At 36.4% G+C, this 15,907-nt stretch overlaps 1 long non-coding RNA gene across 1 annotated transcript; it reads left to right on the forward strand.

Moving 5' to 3' along the window:
- The first annotated feature begins 1,368 nt into the window (after positions 1–1,368).
- LOC143269846 (uncharacterized) lies at positions 1,369–2,974 on the forward strand. The gene is made up of 2 exons (XR_013046615.1): positions 1,369–1,492; positions 2,679–2,974. It is a non-coding gene; the product is annotated as an uncharacterized LOC143269846 (long non-coding RNA).
- The last annotated feature ends 12,933 nt before the right edge of the window (positions 2,975–15,907 follow it).

Raw genomic sequence — 15,907 nt, forward strand, 5'->3', positions numbered from 1 at the left:
GTCATATCTGGGAGCAGCTTGCGATAAGAACATGGTATGACTGAGAGGGCAAGGAGAAGAAGCAGCCCTTTAAGGGTTCCACTTCCTTCTATTTGTGTCAAAATATTAATGACTTGAGATATCACCATATTTCACTAGAACACGAAGTGGAAACCATGATGACATTCAGCCTACCAAATTAAAAAATTTATAACAAGATTTAATAGTGTTTAAGGAAATAAATGATTATGGAGAAAACACTGTACTAGTTTTTAGCAGTTTAATTTTCTTATTTGATTTAGGTTTCTACTTCAACAGATTAACATATTTATCATAAACAGCCAGTAGAAGGGTCATCAAATTTACTTTTTGTCTTCTTGCCATCACACTGAGCGCATTTTCCCAGGTTCCTCTAGCGACTGGTTTCATAGCCAACTGTAAGTTACCACATACCCTAAAATTATCAATAGCAAAGTAATATAATAGTTCATAGTTTTTGGTTTTGATTTTAATTCATACATAAATGTGGATATGTTCACTTGATTGAAGGTGCCTGCAGAATCTAGTAAAGGGCATTAGATAACTTGCAGCTGCCTGATCTTGTGCTAGGAATTAAAGTGTAATTCTCTGCAAGAGCAGCACATGCACTTAATACAAATCTACATCTCCAGATGATAAAATAATTAAATAATGTGTGTATGTATACACTATATAGTATATATAGATTAATATGTTCATATATTTTATATTTAATACTACATACAGTTTTACAGTATTAAGATATTTACTTCATATAAATTTCCTAAATCAATGGGTAGAGCATCATAATTTTAAAAACAGTTATTATAAAGATATAAAACAATATAATAATTTTATTATAATTTATCTTAGGGTTTCAGGCATCCTGTATATAAAATTTATTAATTTACCTATACTATTTTTAAAAATCTTTAGAATACAAATATGCCACTAATAATTTCTTTGTCATTGAGCTTATATTGTTGGTGACAGTTAGTGGTAATTATCAACTGATACAGGAGCATTCATATTAATTATGTGCAGGACCACTCTGTGGGCAAGAAAGTTGGGCTGCTTAAGTAGAAAGATGGGGACAATCCACGGCCCATAAGCGTAGTCTGCTCTCTTTCCTGAGTGTGAACAAAATGTGACCAGCTTCTTAAAGCTCCCCCTGGTCTTGACTTGCCCATTACAGTGGACTCTATGCAAAACCCAAACCTTTCTCCCTTAAAATGCATTCCTCTGAGTACTTTATTCCAACAACAGAAAAAGGAAGTAAGCAAAATAAAATAAAAATAAAGCAAAACTATATCACATCCACTTTTTTCTGAATAAGGCAGCTTTCACGGTATAATTCATTTTATCTTTGTAGGAAGTGTCTTTATCAATGTTTCACCGATTTCTATGTAGTGTTTGACATGAGAGCACCTATGTGGTATCATTCTGTTCAACACCTAGTAGTGCAACTCAGAATCCACTACAAGGAATAGCAAAGGTATAGAGCAGACTTTATTTTCATTTCTAGTTTGACAGGAATTTAAGCCATCAAAACTATCAGTAGTAAAAACAAAATGTAAACTGTGGTGGTATTGTGTTCCCCCAAAATATTGTGTACCTTAATAAACTTATCTGGGGTCAGAGAACAGAAAAGCCACTGATTAGGCAGTGATAGCACAAGCCTTTAATCCTAGCATTCCAGAGACAGAAATCCATCTGGATCTCTGTGAGTTTAAGGCCACATTGGAAACAGCCAGGCATGGTGACTCATACCTTTAATCCCAGGAAGCGAGCCTTTAATCCTAGGGAGTGATGGTAGAAAGCAGAAAGGTATATAAGGCTTAAGGACCAGAAACTAGAAGCATTTTGGCTGGTTAAGCATTCAGGCTTTTGAACAGCAGTTCAGCTGAGAGCTATTGGGATGAGGACTCAGAAACTTCCAGTCTGAGGAAACAGGACCAGCTGAGGAATTGGTGAGGTGAGATAGCTGTGGCTTGTTCTGTCTCTCTGACCTTTCAGCATTTCACCCCAATAACTGGCCTCGGGTTTGATTTTATTAATAAGAACTTTGAAGATTCATGCTACAGTAAACAGCAGAATGGAATATACTGGTGAATATGAACACATTTATTGCCCCAAACCAACAGATTTTTAGAAAACAACCCAAATGCATAAAGAACATTGAGAAATTCTATAGTTTAGGAAACTCTTCAGAAGAAACTGTGTCATGTCCAAATAAGACAAGGAATCAGTATTACATAAATACTGATAGATTTATTCAAGGCTCCCAAGCATAAAGCAATAAACCACTAAGAAGTAGACACACTGATCCTCAAATTTAATATTGAAATATGGAGAAGTCTGAATGGAAATACACTGTCCATGAACTCTTTTGTTAGTATTTATGATAGCTAGCAGTGTTACTAAAATTGTAGTATATCATTCAGACCTAGAAACTATGGGATATTATAATAGTTTAGAAACAAGCATTGACTACTTTTCCCAGTCAAAGCTTTCTACTATCCAATCACTAAGTGAATTTTTAAAAAAAGTGTATACATAAGAGAATACTTGGTTATGAGGAATCAATATTTTTTATAAAAAAAAATCTGTGTAGCTCATTATAGAATTCAACCCTCTACAATTAAATGTTTTGGTGGATCATGTATTTCATCTTTTTGTAGAAGAAAAAAATTATTGGAGATCATGGATCCAGATGGTGAGTCCATAGCCATCATGACAGGGAACATTTCAACAGACAAGAAGATATCCCACTGGAGCAGCAGCTAAGAGTTCACATGTGATCCACAAGTATGAAGCAGAAAGAGAGAAAGAGATAAGTGGCACTAGCCTTTGAAACCTCAAAGGCTGATACCAGGGATGCACCTCCTCCAATAAGATGACACCTCCTAAGCCTTACTGAACAGTTTCACCAACTTCAGAACAAGTATTCAAATACATGAGCCTATGGGGTGGGACATTCTTTTTTTTTCCTTTTTGTTTATTTATTTACTTATTTATATTTTATAATTTAATTTAAATTTACATATCAGCCAAGGATTCCCTTGTTCTCCCCCTCCCCCCACCTCCCTCCCCTTCCCCCCCAGCCCACTCCCCATTCCCATCTCCTCCAGGGCAAAGACTCCCCTGAGGATTGAGTTCAACCTAGTAGATTCAGTCCAGGCAGGTCCAGTCCCCTCCTCCCAGGCTGAGCCAAGTGTCCCTGTATAAGCCCCAGGTTTCAAACAGCCAACTCATGCACTGAGCACAGGACCCGTTCCCACTGCCTGGATGCCTCCCAAACAGATCAAGCTAATCAACTGTCTCACTTATCCAGAGGGCCTGATGCAGTTGGGGGCTCCTCAGCTATTGGTTCATAGTTCATGTGTTTCCATTTGTTTGGTTATTTGTCCCTGTGCTTTATCCAACCTTGGTCTCAACAATTCTTGCTCATACAAACCCTTCTCTTTCCTGCCAGTTCGACTCCTGGAGCTCCACCTGGGGCCTGGCCGTGGATCTCTACATCCGGTTCCCTAAGTCATTGGATGGGGTTTCTAGCATGACAATTAGGGTGTTTGGCCATCCTATCTCCAGAGTAGGTCAGTTCGGGCTTGATCCCAACCATTGCCAGTAGTCTATTGTGGGAGTATCTTTGTGGATTTCTGTGGGCCTCTCTAGCACTTTGCTTCTTCCTATTCTCATGTGGTGCTTTCTTAGAAAATTGGGAATCAATCTCCCCCAAGATCCAGCTATACCACTCTTGGGCATATACCCAAGGAATGCTCAATCATACCACAAGGGCACTTGCTCAGCTATGTTCATATCAGCATTGTTTGTAATAGCCAGAACCTGGAAATAACCTAGATGCCATTCCACTGAAGAATGTATAAATAAGATGTGGTGCATATACACAATGGAATACTACTGAGCAGAGAAAAACAATGACATCATGAGGTTTGCAAGCAAATGGGGAGCTACCTAGAAAACAGGACCCCAAGAAAGACACAGCGATCGCCCAATGACAGAGAAATGGATGAGATCTACATGAACAACATGGACGTGAGTGGGGGTAATGAAGGGCAAGGGTCGAGGGAAAGAGAGATTAGGGGAGTGGGAGATCCCAGCTGGATCAAGAACAGAGAGGGAGAACAAGGAATAAGAGACCATGATAAATGAAGACCACATGAGAATAGGAAGAAGCAAAGTGCTAGAGAGGCCCACAGAAATCGACATTCTTATTAAAAGTCACCACAGCACTGAAATTTTAACAGCAAGGAAAAAGAGTTTGAATGAAATTCCTCTTTTCAGTCTAGCTGAAGAAGCATGAGCAAAGTCACGGAAATCCACAGATGAATTTTGATAATGAACCAATTGCCACCGCTATTGCTGAGTCTGTAGCATCTAGCTATACAATTTGAATTTCAATTTACTGTAACCAAGTCTTCAGTGACCAACGTTTATGAAGGTTTATTTTAAATGTTAGCATGTTAGTCAAATTCTGTTGCTATTAGAAAACACTGAGAAAAAGCAACTTGGAGACAAAAGAAGTGTTTTGGCTTCCCCTTCCATGTCATAGTGCATCACTGAGGAATAAGGATAGGAATCAAGCAGGAACTGGGAGAGAGGAACTGAATCAGAGACCACAGAGGAACACTTGCTTTGCTCTTGTGGTTTGCTCAACTATGTTTCTTACATAACCCAGGACTACCTGCCCAGGAATGGCATTGCCTACAGTGAGTCAAGCACTTCTGTATCAATCAATGTTTAACAAAATGTCTCTTAGACATGACCACAGACTGATCCCATAGAAACAATTCCTTAATTGAGGTTCCTCTTCCTAGGTGACTCTAGTCTGTGTCCAGACAAAAAGTAACCAGGACTGTCAGTATAATTAATTGTTGTTTAATAGACAATAGGCTTCAATTATTTTTAGTGTTCTTCCTATTTAGAGAATGTTTTTTTTTTGAAATTTTCAAAGAAATATGGATTAAAATTTTTAAAGAAGTTAATTATTACAAAACATTTGTAATACTCTGTTATAGGCAAAATCCCAATTATTATTCTGCTGGGTACAAAGGTAACTCTTGAAGGTCCTAAAGAACACAGTTGTCTTGATGTGGGCATTCTTAAGAAGAGCCCCATGTTTCTTACCTTCAGTTCATTCATACCTTCTTTATGATACTGACAAGCATTGTTTTTCTCTATGATCCTATATGAGATCATCACATCATGAGCTTTTCTTAAATGAGATGTCAAAAGAAATACTCTCACATTCTAGAGTGATTACCCATTCAAACACATTCATGTGATCATTCAAAAATCTGCAGCTGCAGGCATTCACTCACTTATATTAAGTTGGTCCTTCTGAAATACAAGAAAATAGCATAGCACACATGCTTGGACACTATTTTTAACTCTCATCATCTAAATAGCAGCAAACTTCCAGTGACTATGCAGATTTTATTCTGTTGTTATGGGTACCTAATCATTGAGTAGTCAAAGGTAGAGTTTGGGGGTTACTTTTAATAAATATAAAATATTATATTAAATTTAGCATTTGCCTTAAAATTTTTGGCTCTTCCTGGGGATATTATTTAAACAAAAGTTGTCTTGGCTTTGACTTCCATATCATAGTGAATGATTGAGGAATAAGGCTAGGAATCAAGCTGGACCCTGGAGAGAGGAACTGAAACAGAAATCACAGAGGTGTCTGAGGTGCCACTCAATGATAATTTGCTTAAGTAGGATACATGAGATCCTGGGTTTCACTCCGAAATGAACTGGAGGGGGCAATTGTAGTTGATATATTATGCATCCCAATAACCTTATCTGGGGGTCAGAGAACAGAACAGCCACTATACTAAAAAAAGAGGTTAGGCAGTGGTAGCATGTGCGTTTAATCCTAGCCTTATGGAGGCAGAGATCCATGTGGATCTCTCTGAGTTCAAAGCCATACTCAAAACAGCCAGGCATGGTGACACACACCTTTAATACTAGCACTTGAGATCTCATGTCTTGCTTGGGAAAGATACATGCCTTTAATCCCAGGAAGTGATGGGAGGAAGCAGAAAGGTGTATAAGGCATGAGGATCAGGAACATTGGCTTTTTAAGCTTTTAGCTTTTAGCAGCAGTTCAGCTGAGATCCATTCGGATGAGAACTCAGAGGCTTTCAGTCTGAGGAAACAAGATCAACTGAGGAATTGGCAAGATGACTCCAGATTGGTTTTTATTAATGAGACCTTGTAAGACTCATGCTACAGGCAATAAATAGCAAGTACATTCACTAAAACTTTAAAAATAATCCATGTAAATACAATTTACAAATATTCTCCTAAAATGTACATATGAAAATCTTATAGCTTGATACACACACAATATAAATTTTAAAAGTATTTATTCAACTAGCTTGAAGTAACCATTCTGTTTGAAATATTGATTTACATAATAGATATGCCTCTAAATATTAGGACTAACAACTCTAAATTTTGGGAAAGTATAGGTCTTTATAAAAATTCAAACAGAAATTCTCCCATAACATACTCCAGCTACAGATATTAGTTGGTTGTTGTTTTGGTCTGGTTTTGTTTTTTGAGAAAAATTAAGCCTCCTTATAAGCACATTCCCCAGAAGCTGTGCAGGGGAGGTGGTCTATAGGATAGAGAGAGGTCTGACTCAATGGACATAGTGAGTCATTCTGAGTAGTTTGGAGAACTAAACAGCAACTGGAAAATTCCCTTTCAAGGCTAGCAATTTAATAGGTATGGGAAGTCAAAGTGCAGTCTCCATCACTGAAATTCCAAAGGAAGAGCAGAAATAAAAACAAATCAAGTCATTTTCTTTTCTTCTGCACTACATCAAATACTATAAAATAGTAGAAAATTTTATATTTGCTAATGCTAGCCTATTTTCTGCTCTTCTTGAGCTATCCCAAGAAAGCCTCCTTGCCTCACATAACTATAATTTATGGGATTTCCCTGCAGAAAAAATGAAATGGTCTGAAGAATTCTTTATGTCTCAAGTTGCAGACTATCAAAAATCACAAAATTGATTAAATCCTTCTTTTAATAAAATATTTAGTACATTTTCCTTATATAACCAAACAAAGATGTAAGTAAATGTAACTTAAAACTGTTAAAAGATAGATTAATATTAATTCTAAAATTAAAGATGGTTGTGGAGTATTTGAAACAGAAATCTAGGTGTTTCTCTTGGAGAAGTTTCACTCTTACTTTTAAGATATATCTTAGTGTCATTCTGAATCCTTCCCATTTTCTTAACCCTAATGCTTATATTTGTGTCAAGATCTCTTAATAAGTTCAACTGTCCTTTAAAAAACAGAAATCTATTCATTATTCCAATAAATGTCATCAGTTATTAAATAAGAAATCATAGAGAAGCAAAGAGAGGGGTACCTGCCGTAAGGGAATAAATTACATTGAGATAATAAGATAAATGACAAAAAAAGAAGTAGAGAACAGGGCTCATATATCATATGTTTGAAAAAAAGCAGTGTGAGCAATTTGAGGAGAGCTTTATGACAAATGCACACTGCTTTAGATTATTTAAATAGGGAGAAGTCAAGGAAACTGACATTATATGTAGAAATCTAGATAAATGGAGGGAATAGTGAAACAAACATAGTAGATAAATAGTCCCAGGCAGAGGCCAGACATTCTGTTTTTCAGGGATCATGTTATCTACAGCAAAAAGAGTCTGATAAATCTATGACTCACAAAGAGTTAACTGTAAGATCCTACACTCATATAGTATTTTCATAATACTCAGTGGCTTGTTGGAATAAGTATAGTGCCTATCTACCTGTCTGTCTGTCTGTCATTTGTCATCTATCTATCATCTATCTACCATCTACCTATCATCTATCATAATCTATCTCTTAATAATATATTCATCAGTCTATTTCCACATATATTTCTATTTAATAATTCATAGTATTCTATCTTCATGTACAAAGAGAATTTTTGAATTCTTTACAGAATCAATATGTACAATAAATTGTTCACAAAGGTTCTGAGCATTTTAAACATCTACCTGTATCTGAATTAGACTTTTAAAATGTTATACTGTACAATCCTGAAATTTACTTTCAATGACAAGAATTTTAATCAATATACAAAATCTTTTCATGTGATAAAATTATAACATTACTAGAAAAATTATTGTCTGTAATAAAAGTAAAAAGTCAGTATGAGCCTCTCCATTTATTGGAATTCTCTAGAAAAACTGAAATTAGAATGTATCAGTTTATAAAACAGTTCGTTATAAGAAACCATTATATGCAATTATGAATATTGACAAATTGTAGGAGGAGAACCGTGATAACTGACTGTAGGAAGGTCAGGAGGAAGGAAGGTTTCTGTCTGATTGTGAGACAAAGTTCAGCACTGATGTCTCAGATCAGAGGCAGGGGTGAGGACTCCCCTTTAACCTGTAGCTTTTGCTATTTGTTCTTTTCTGACCTTCTATTGGTTGGATAAGGCCCAGTGCTCTTTTTAAGATTTCCTTTTTGTTTATTTATTTATTTGTGTATGTGTGTTTGTAGTGTGTGTATGTCATGTAGATGTGTGGTGTGATGTGTGTGTGTGTGTTTGTAGTGTATGCATGTTTGTTTGTGTGCAGTGTGGTATGCATGTGTGTTTATAGTGTGTGTATGTGTACAGTGTGATGTTTGTTTGTAGTGTGCATATGTTGGTATGCAGAGTGGTGTGTGTGTGTGTGTGTGTGTGTGTGTGTGTGGTGTTTGTATATAGTGAGACTATGTATTTATGTCTGGTGTAGTGTATGTGTGTGTGTGTGTGTGTGTGTTTGCTTGTATATGTTTGTGTGTGATGTGGTGTGTGTGTCTACATGTATGTGTTTATGTGCACTCACATATGCATGTGTTTCTAGTGTGTGTGTATGTGTGTACACAAACACACATGTGTGTGTTCCCTGTGTATTGATTCCCAAGGGGAATAGATGAAGTCATTGTATTCTCTGATGCTGCAGTTCCATACAGTTGTGAGCTGCCTGACTTGGCTGCTTGGAATCGACCTTCAGTGCTTTGGAAGAACACCGAACACAGGAAACCAATGAGTCATTTCTCCAGCCCCAAAGGCTCCAATCTTATGGAGATAATTTTGCTCTCCTTAGCCTACAAGTTCAAATGTTAATCTGATACAAAGATCCCTATAGAAACAAAATATTCTTTATCCACATTTCAGTATCATGTAGCCCTCTTAAGTGGGAAAAACTAGCCCTCCCAATCCACTTTTGCTAAAGATTCACACACATTCATATCCTGAAGCTATTACCCTTCTCCAAATGAATACAGCAGAATGTTTTAATTCCTCCTACCCTAATAAACCTATCCTGTGTGTAATGAGATATGAATTAAATGCTTTTAAGAATATAGAGTCCTTCAAATAAGTTTATACTTCTTCCTACCTGTAACATAAATAGTGTGACTATCTTTACAAGTTTGCTGAATAAGAAATACCAGAGACTGGGTAGCATATAAACAATAGAAATTTGTCTTATAACTCTGAGTGCTTCAAATAACCAAGTGCTTTGGACTCAGCACTTGATTGCATGATTGTCACTTGCTTGTTTCAAATTATGGAATTATCATCCTCCTTATCCCACAGCCTCCACAGATGCCTCATTTTGAGTCCAAGTCTCCCACTTGGGTATCTAGGATCTGAGTTATACATAGAAACCCAAATCCAAGCTATTTATGATTTAGAAGGTGAGACAAATGATGTCAGTGACAATAAATGTAGGAAGCACATTCAAAGTCACAAAAGGACAGATTTTGTCTAGATATGGAATATGCAAGACTTTGTAGTATCTGGCTGGCATGTTGAAAGCAGATTATGATGCAGAGTTTAGAGTCAGTAAATACAAAGAGGATGGTGATGAAGCTGTAATGGCAGTAGGTGTAGCCTGAAAATGATATCTATCGTGGGTTTTGAATCATTGTGATGTTTATTCATGTGACATTTAAGGTTGTTGACCATATCACTTCGAGGAAAAATATGTACTAAAGTTTATTGACTGAGTTCATGGGTTTTAGCCATTAACAAGTATATAATAAAATTAAATAGAGATAACACAAAATCTTCATAAAATGTATGTTTAATACTTCATGAATTATATAAGAGGAAAATGTAATTTGAGTTAGAGAGAGAGTTCAGCAAATAAAAATGCATGCTGCACAGGCCTGGCACCCTGTGTTAAATCCATAGAGCCAGAGTAAAGATGGGAAGATGAACCAACTCTGTGAACACTACATACACTTGGAGGCACTCATGACACTGCACTTGTGGAGAAACACACACATACACACATGCAAGCAAGTGCAGGCACATAGACATACAGAATAAGTAGAATAAATCATTTTTTAAGAAAAGAAAAAAAATCATTGAATTTAGTTGTACCAATTTACCCACATAAACCATGTTCTTTTATTTGAGATAATAGGAAAAAATTATATGAATATATTTTGTCAATTTGATTTAGTAGATGGATATTTCCTACCTCAGTGTCTGTTTAACTTCATATGCATATTTGTAGCATTCTTCTCATTCTCCTCTTCAGAGAATAGCTTTGGAATATTTCTGCTCATTTGAATCAATGACTTTAATTTGAAGTTTTTACATATATATGTTTATATTTCCAAAATATATAAGTGTATATATATATATACATACATACATACATATATATATATATATATATATATATATTATACATTAAGTGGAAATACATTTTTCATTCAATGTATTCTTTTGCTGCCGGGGGAGGAAAGAGTTTATTCGGCTTGCACTTCAGCATTGCCGTTCACCACTGAGAAAGTCAGGACAGGGTAGGAGGCATGAGCTGATGCAGAGGCCATGGAGGGGAGCTGCTTACTGGCTTGCTTCCCATGGCTTGTTCAGCCCACCTTCGTATAGAACCCAGGACCAGCAGCCTAGGGATAGTCCCACTCACAATGGGCTGGGCCCTCCCTCATTGATCACTAAAGGAAAAAAGGCCTTACAGCTGAATCTCATGTTTCCCCTCTCTTGAGTATTCCTAGATCCCCTGTACCAACCCAACTCCATGTCCACTCTTCATTCCTCTCTTCAAAAGACAGATAAACCAGAATAAAACATAAATTAAAAAAAAGAAAAAGCATTTCATACACACAGACCCAGGCACACATGCAAACCACAAACAAAATCCATAAAAATTCAAAATTGGAAATGTTAACATACAAGCAAAGGAAAGTAAGACCAAAAAAAAGGCTCAAACAAAGCCATGTTAGAAAAGAAATAAAGTCTTCTAAAATACCATTGAAATTTTTTTTAAAGAGTATAGGAAATGGATGGATATAAATCACACCCAAATAATTGCAAGAAAATGACACTAAGAATATTTTCAAAACATATTACATTTATATATTATTGATTATTTTAGCAGCAGACTGGGGGGTAAGCATATACTATGGAATATAACAGAAGACAAAGGAGTCAGTTCTCTCCATCCACTTTGTGGACCAAAGGGATTGAACTCAGCTCATCGAGCTTGGGTGCAAGATTCTTTATCCTCTGAATCATCTTGCATAGCTTAAGAAATATAATTAAATTAGTAGTTCTCGTGATACTATTCAAAGCTTTATAATCCATTCTTTTTAAATGTAATATACCAAACCAAAGTTTTCTTTGTCTACTTCATTTCTTCCATTATTTGATTATTAAGAGCCTAATGCCTTATATGGGAAGAATCAAAGTTTCTTTTTGGTGTATAACCACAAAGTTTTATCATTAATGTCATATATGTTAAATATACATGGTCATACATACAAGTATTTGTAAACAACTTTCACGCATATGTGTTTAAGTATAAGTAGACAGCATTGTAGTTATAAATGTGTATGTGATATATGTAAAATTATTGAACTGTATCATATTTGTAGGTTTGTACTGCCTCTTTCAGATGCCCATACATAGCAAGAGTTTCCATGGTTAGTCATTTCAAAACCATTCCTCACCAGCGATTCTTTGATCTTTTACAACATACACACTATTTTTACTTTACAAAATAGGCAACTGTATTTCCCTGTATGCATTGTATAATAAAATGTAAATATCAATTTTGTTTATTGCTGTGTCTTTAGTTTTGTGTTAGGGTGTGTGTGTGTGTGTGTGTGTGTGTGTGTGTGTGTGTATGTGTGTGTATGAAGAGATTTTTTTTAAAGTTAATTTAAATCCAATATCATAGCCTACTGTTGAAGAAGAAAAGCCTTCATAGGAAATGTAGCTCTGTTTTCTGAAGAGCATGAATGGAACAATTGAAGTATTTCATATTTGAAGGTGGCAAAATACTGCATACATCTTATAATTTTTTTGATTATTCTCTTAAATGATCACCCTGGACTGAAATTCTGCTCAAGCAATGAGAGTTATCAGAGAAAGACTGACGAATCTGTACTCCTTTTCTTCTTGTAAACTATAACATCTATGATGATGCCACATTAAAATATTGCATAGATATCTATGTGGCATTCGTGTAAGTATTATCATACTACTTACTTTTTGCTGAAATCCTGGATCAATCTCTGTCGGTATATGTCTCATAACTATTTTATAATTATGATTATTTTGTAAAGATTGATTAACTGGGAGACAAAGCTGGCTGGTACAGAGCATGTGATGATCTAGTGGAGTAACTCTATGTAGTTATTACATTCCATTGAAGAGTTGCTACAACACAGAAAATATAGGAAGACTGAAGTATAATTGAAAACTCTAGGAAGTATTACAGTGCTGAGGCATATTTTTAAATGATAAAATTTTGCATACAGAACAGTCAGAGCATATTTCTAAAATTGCCTCCTCAGTCACATGGGTTTCTGGGAAAGTCAGTACATACCCACATAAAGGGTATAACTCAAAATTGGTACACATATCATCTACATGTTTTTAATCTATGATGTTTGCATATACATATATATGCATAAATATTTATCCATATAAACATATGCAGATTTATCAATAAAATATCTGTATATGTGAGCTTCACTATGAATATACACAGAGGTCAAAAATTAATAAAGTCCCTAGAAAGGGGGACTTCAAAGAGAGGGGAAATAGAATGCTGTGGTATAAAGGGTTAAAGTGGACCAATGAAGGAAGAAAGATAAAATTAAAGTGAGAGATGGTTGCCAGGGAAGAGATGGAATATGGGGAGAGATAACACTAAAGACCTTTCTTTAAAAGTCATGAAGAAATCTAACATTGTAGAGGCTTCTTAAAAAGTTTGTATGTATATATTTTAAGAGTTTAAGTGGATTAAACTATAATAGGGTAGCAATGTCCCTATTAGGCTGCATAGCTAAAAGAATGTTCAATATTAAGAATGAATTTTTTTGGAATTGTTGGACAGTGATGTTCCATAAACTCCCACAAATATTACAAGCTATTTGTCATACTCTAGAACCTGATGAAAAGATTCTATTGCTAAGTGAATCATACCTTTGAGTCATAAAGCATGGAGATAACATCCTGGTACTAGCCTATAAGTTTTACCTTCATGTCCTAGATTTCATAGTTCTGGAAGGCACCACACACATTGCCTCTGGAGAAAACTAATCATCAGTCTTGCTTAGCTGTGAACCATCAAACTACATAATGGGCAGCCTGTCAAGACATACCTGTTGATCCAATAATGTTACGAACATTATGGGAGTAAACAACCAAAACAACCACTTTTTATTAGATTTGCATACTGATCTATGAGACAAAAACAATTATTGGCTACAAAGGTCATAGGCTCTAAGAGAGAACCCAATACTGTTATTTTGCTTAATGAGACTAGTAGTGAACCAATGTAGCAATGGACTAATATATTACTCAGTCCTCATTAGAGAAACTTTTTTTTTTTGCAGTAGATTGTGATTAACATAGAGACTCACTAATGGTCAAGGTTCAGAAAGTTAGAGACTATAGAACACTTAGCTTTAAATGGAACATCTACATAACCCTCCTCCCAAGGCTCAAGGTTGATTTTGGAAGGGGCTTCCGGAGCAAAATGTAGCCGAGAAGTCTTGTCTTCATGGTATAGCAGGGAAACTACATATGCACTCTGAAAAAACATGCACAAATCAGACAAATCCCAACATGGAGAGGGAAGGTCAACGTAGTCTCAACACACTGTGGCAATTGATAGCTGCTGGGAAAGGCAGAGTTAGTTTTCTTTAAGAATGTGACTGTGCTTTATCCAACTTTGGTCTCAACAATTCTCACTCATATAAACCCTCCTCTTTCTCGCCAACTGGACTCCGGGAGCTCTACCTGGGGCCTGGCCGGGGATCTCTGCATCCAGTTCCCTCAGTCATTGGATGAGGTTTCTAGCACGACAATTAGGGTGTTTGGCCATCCTATCTCCAGAGTAGGTCAGTTGGGCTGTCTCTTGACCATTGCCAGCAGTCTATTATGGGGGTATCTTTGTGGATTTCTGTGGGCCTCTCTAGCACTTTGCCTCTTCCTATTCTCAAAGCACAGGGACAAATAGCCAAACAAATGGAAACACATGAACTATGAACCAATGGCTGAGGGGCCCCCAACTGGATCAGGCCCTCTGAATAGGTGAGACAGTCGATTGGTTTGATCTGTCTGGGAGGCATCCAGGCAGTGGTACCGGGTCCTGTGCTCAGAGCATGAGTTGGCTGCTTGAAACCTGGGGCTTATGCAGGGTCGCTTGGCTCAGCCTGGGAGGAGGGGACTGGACCTGCCTGGACTGAGTCTACCAGGTTGATGTCAATCCCTGGAGGAGATGGGAATGGGGGTGGGGGAGAGGGGGGAGGACAAGGGAATCTGTGGCTGATATGTAGAATTAAATTATATTGTAAAAAAAAAAAAAAAAAAAGAGTGTGGCTGGTGAGGCTCGGCTGTGGTGGCACATTCTTTTAATCCCAGCACTCTGGATGCAGAGCCAGGCAGATCTCTGTGAGTTCAAGGCCAGCCAGGTCTACAAAGTGAGTTCCAGGAAAGTCACAAAACTACACAGAGAAACCCTGTCTCAAAAAAAAAAAAAAAAAAAAAAAAAAAAGAGTGTGGCTGACCTCACTGCAGTGGAAGACCTCACATCCATGAATATGTGAGAAACAAACTGGAATTGATCTCTGAAAACAAACAACGAGGATAAACTATTAGGTGAGTGAGTAAAGTGGGCAGATGGATACGGGAAAAGTTGGGGGAGGAGTCAACATGATAAAAACACATTTTATCAAGTTCTTAAGAACTATTAAAGCTATCTAAATATGTTCATATGCCTATGGGCAAATGTATACATGTCAGATACAAGGTTAAATAAATTAAAAGGATTCAGTATATTTTTAGCAAACCAATATTTTGGGGTGGCTAAATAAAGCTCATATTTACTATGTAATTTTTATATGATCATTTCTTACTTTGAGTATATAATACTAACGGCACCAATTTAAGAGAGTTAAAACCAAGTATATATTTTCTGAAAAATAATTTCCGAGGATTTACATTTTTAATTTAATATGCTATTTACATTTTAAGTAAGTTCAGGAGTTCCTCTGTGGCTAAAACAATTCAGTGTGTATTTTACTATACACAGCTGAACTATAATCTTATAAGCAGTAAGAAAATATATCTTTTTAATATAAAGTATATTTATGTGCTATTTTGTTTTACGCATATGTGTATAATATGCTTATATATGATGAGAGTACCCACTTGCCAATGAACATATGTGGAGGTCAGAGAACAATCTTACTTTTCACCATAGTTAAGAGGAAGGCGATTTTTTTGTTCATCACCACTGTGTACAACAGATTGGTTAGCCTATGGCCCTCCAGGGACTCTCCTGTCCCTATCTTTCATCTTACCCTGTCAGTGGCAT

The sequence above is a fragment of the Peromyscus maniculatus genome, chromosome 21 (assembly GCF_049852395.1).
Source record: "Peromyscus maniculatus bairdii isolate BWxNUB_F1_BW_parent chromosome 21, HU_Pman_BW_mat_3.1, whole genome shotgun sequence".
Classification (NCBI taxonomy): Eukaryota; Metazoa; Chordata; class Mammalia; order Rodentia; family Cricetidae; genus Peromyscus; species Peromyscus maniculatus.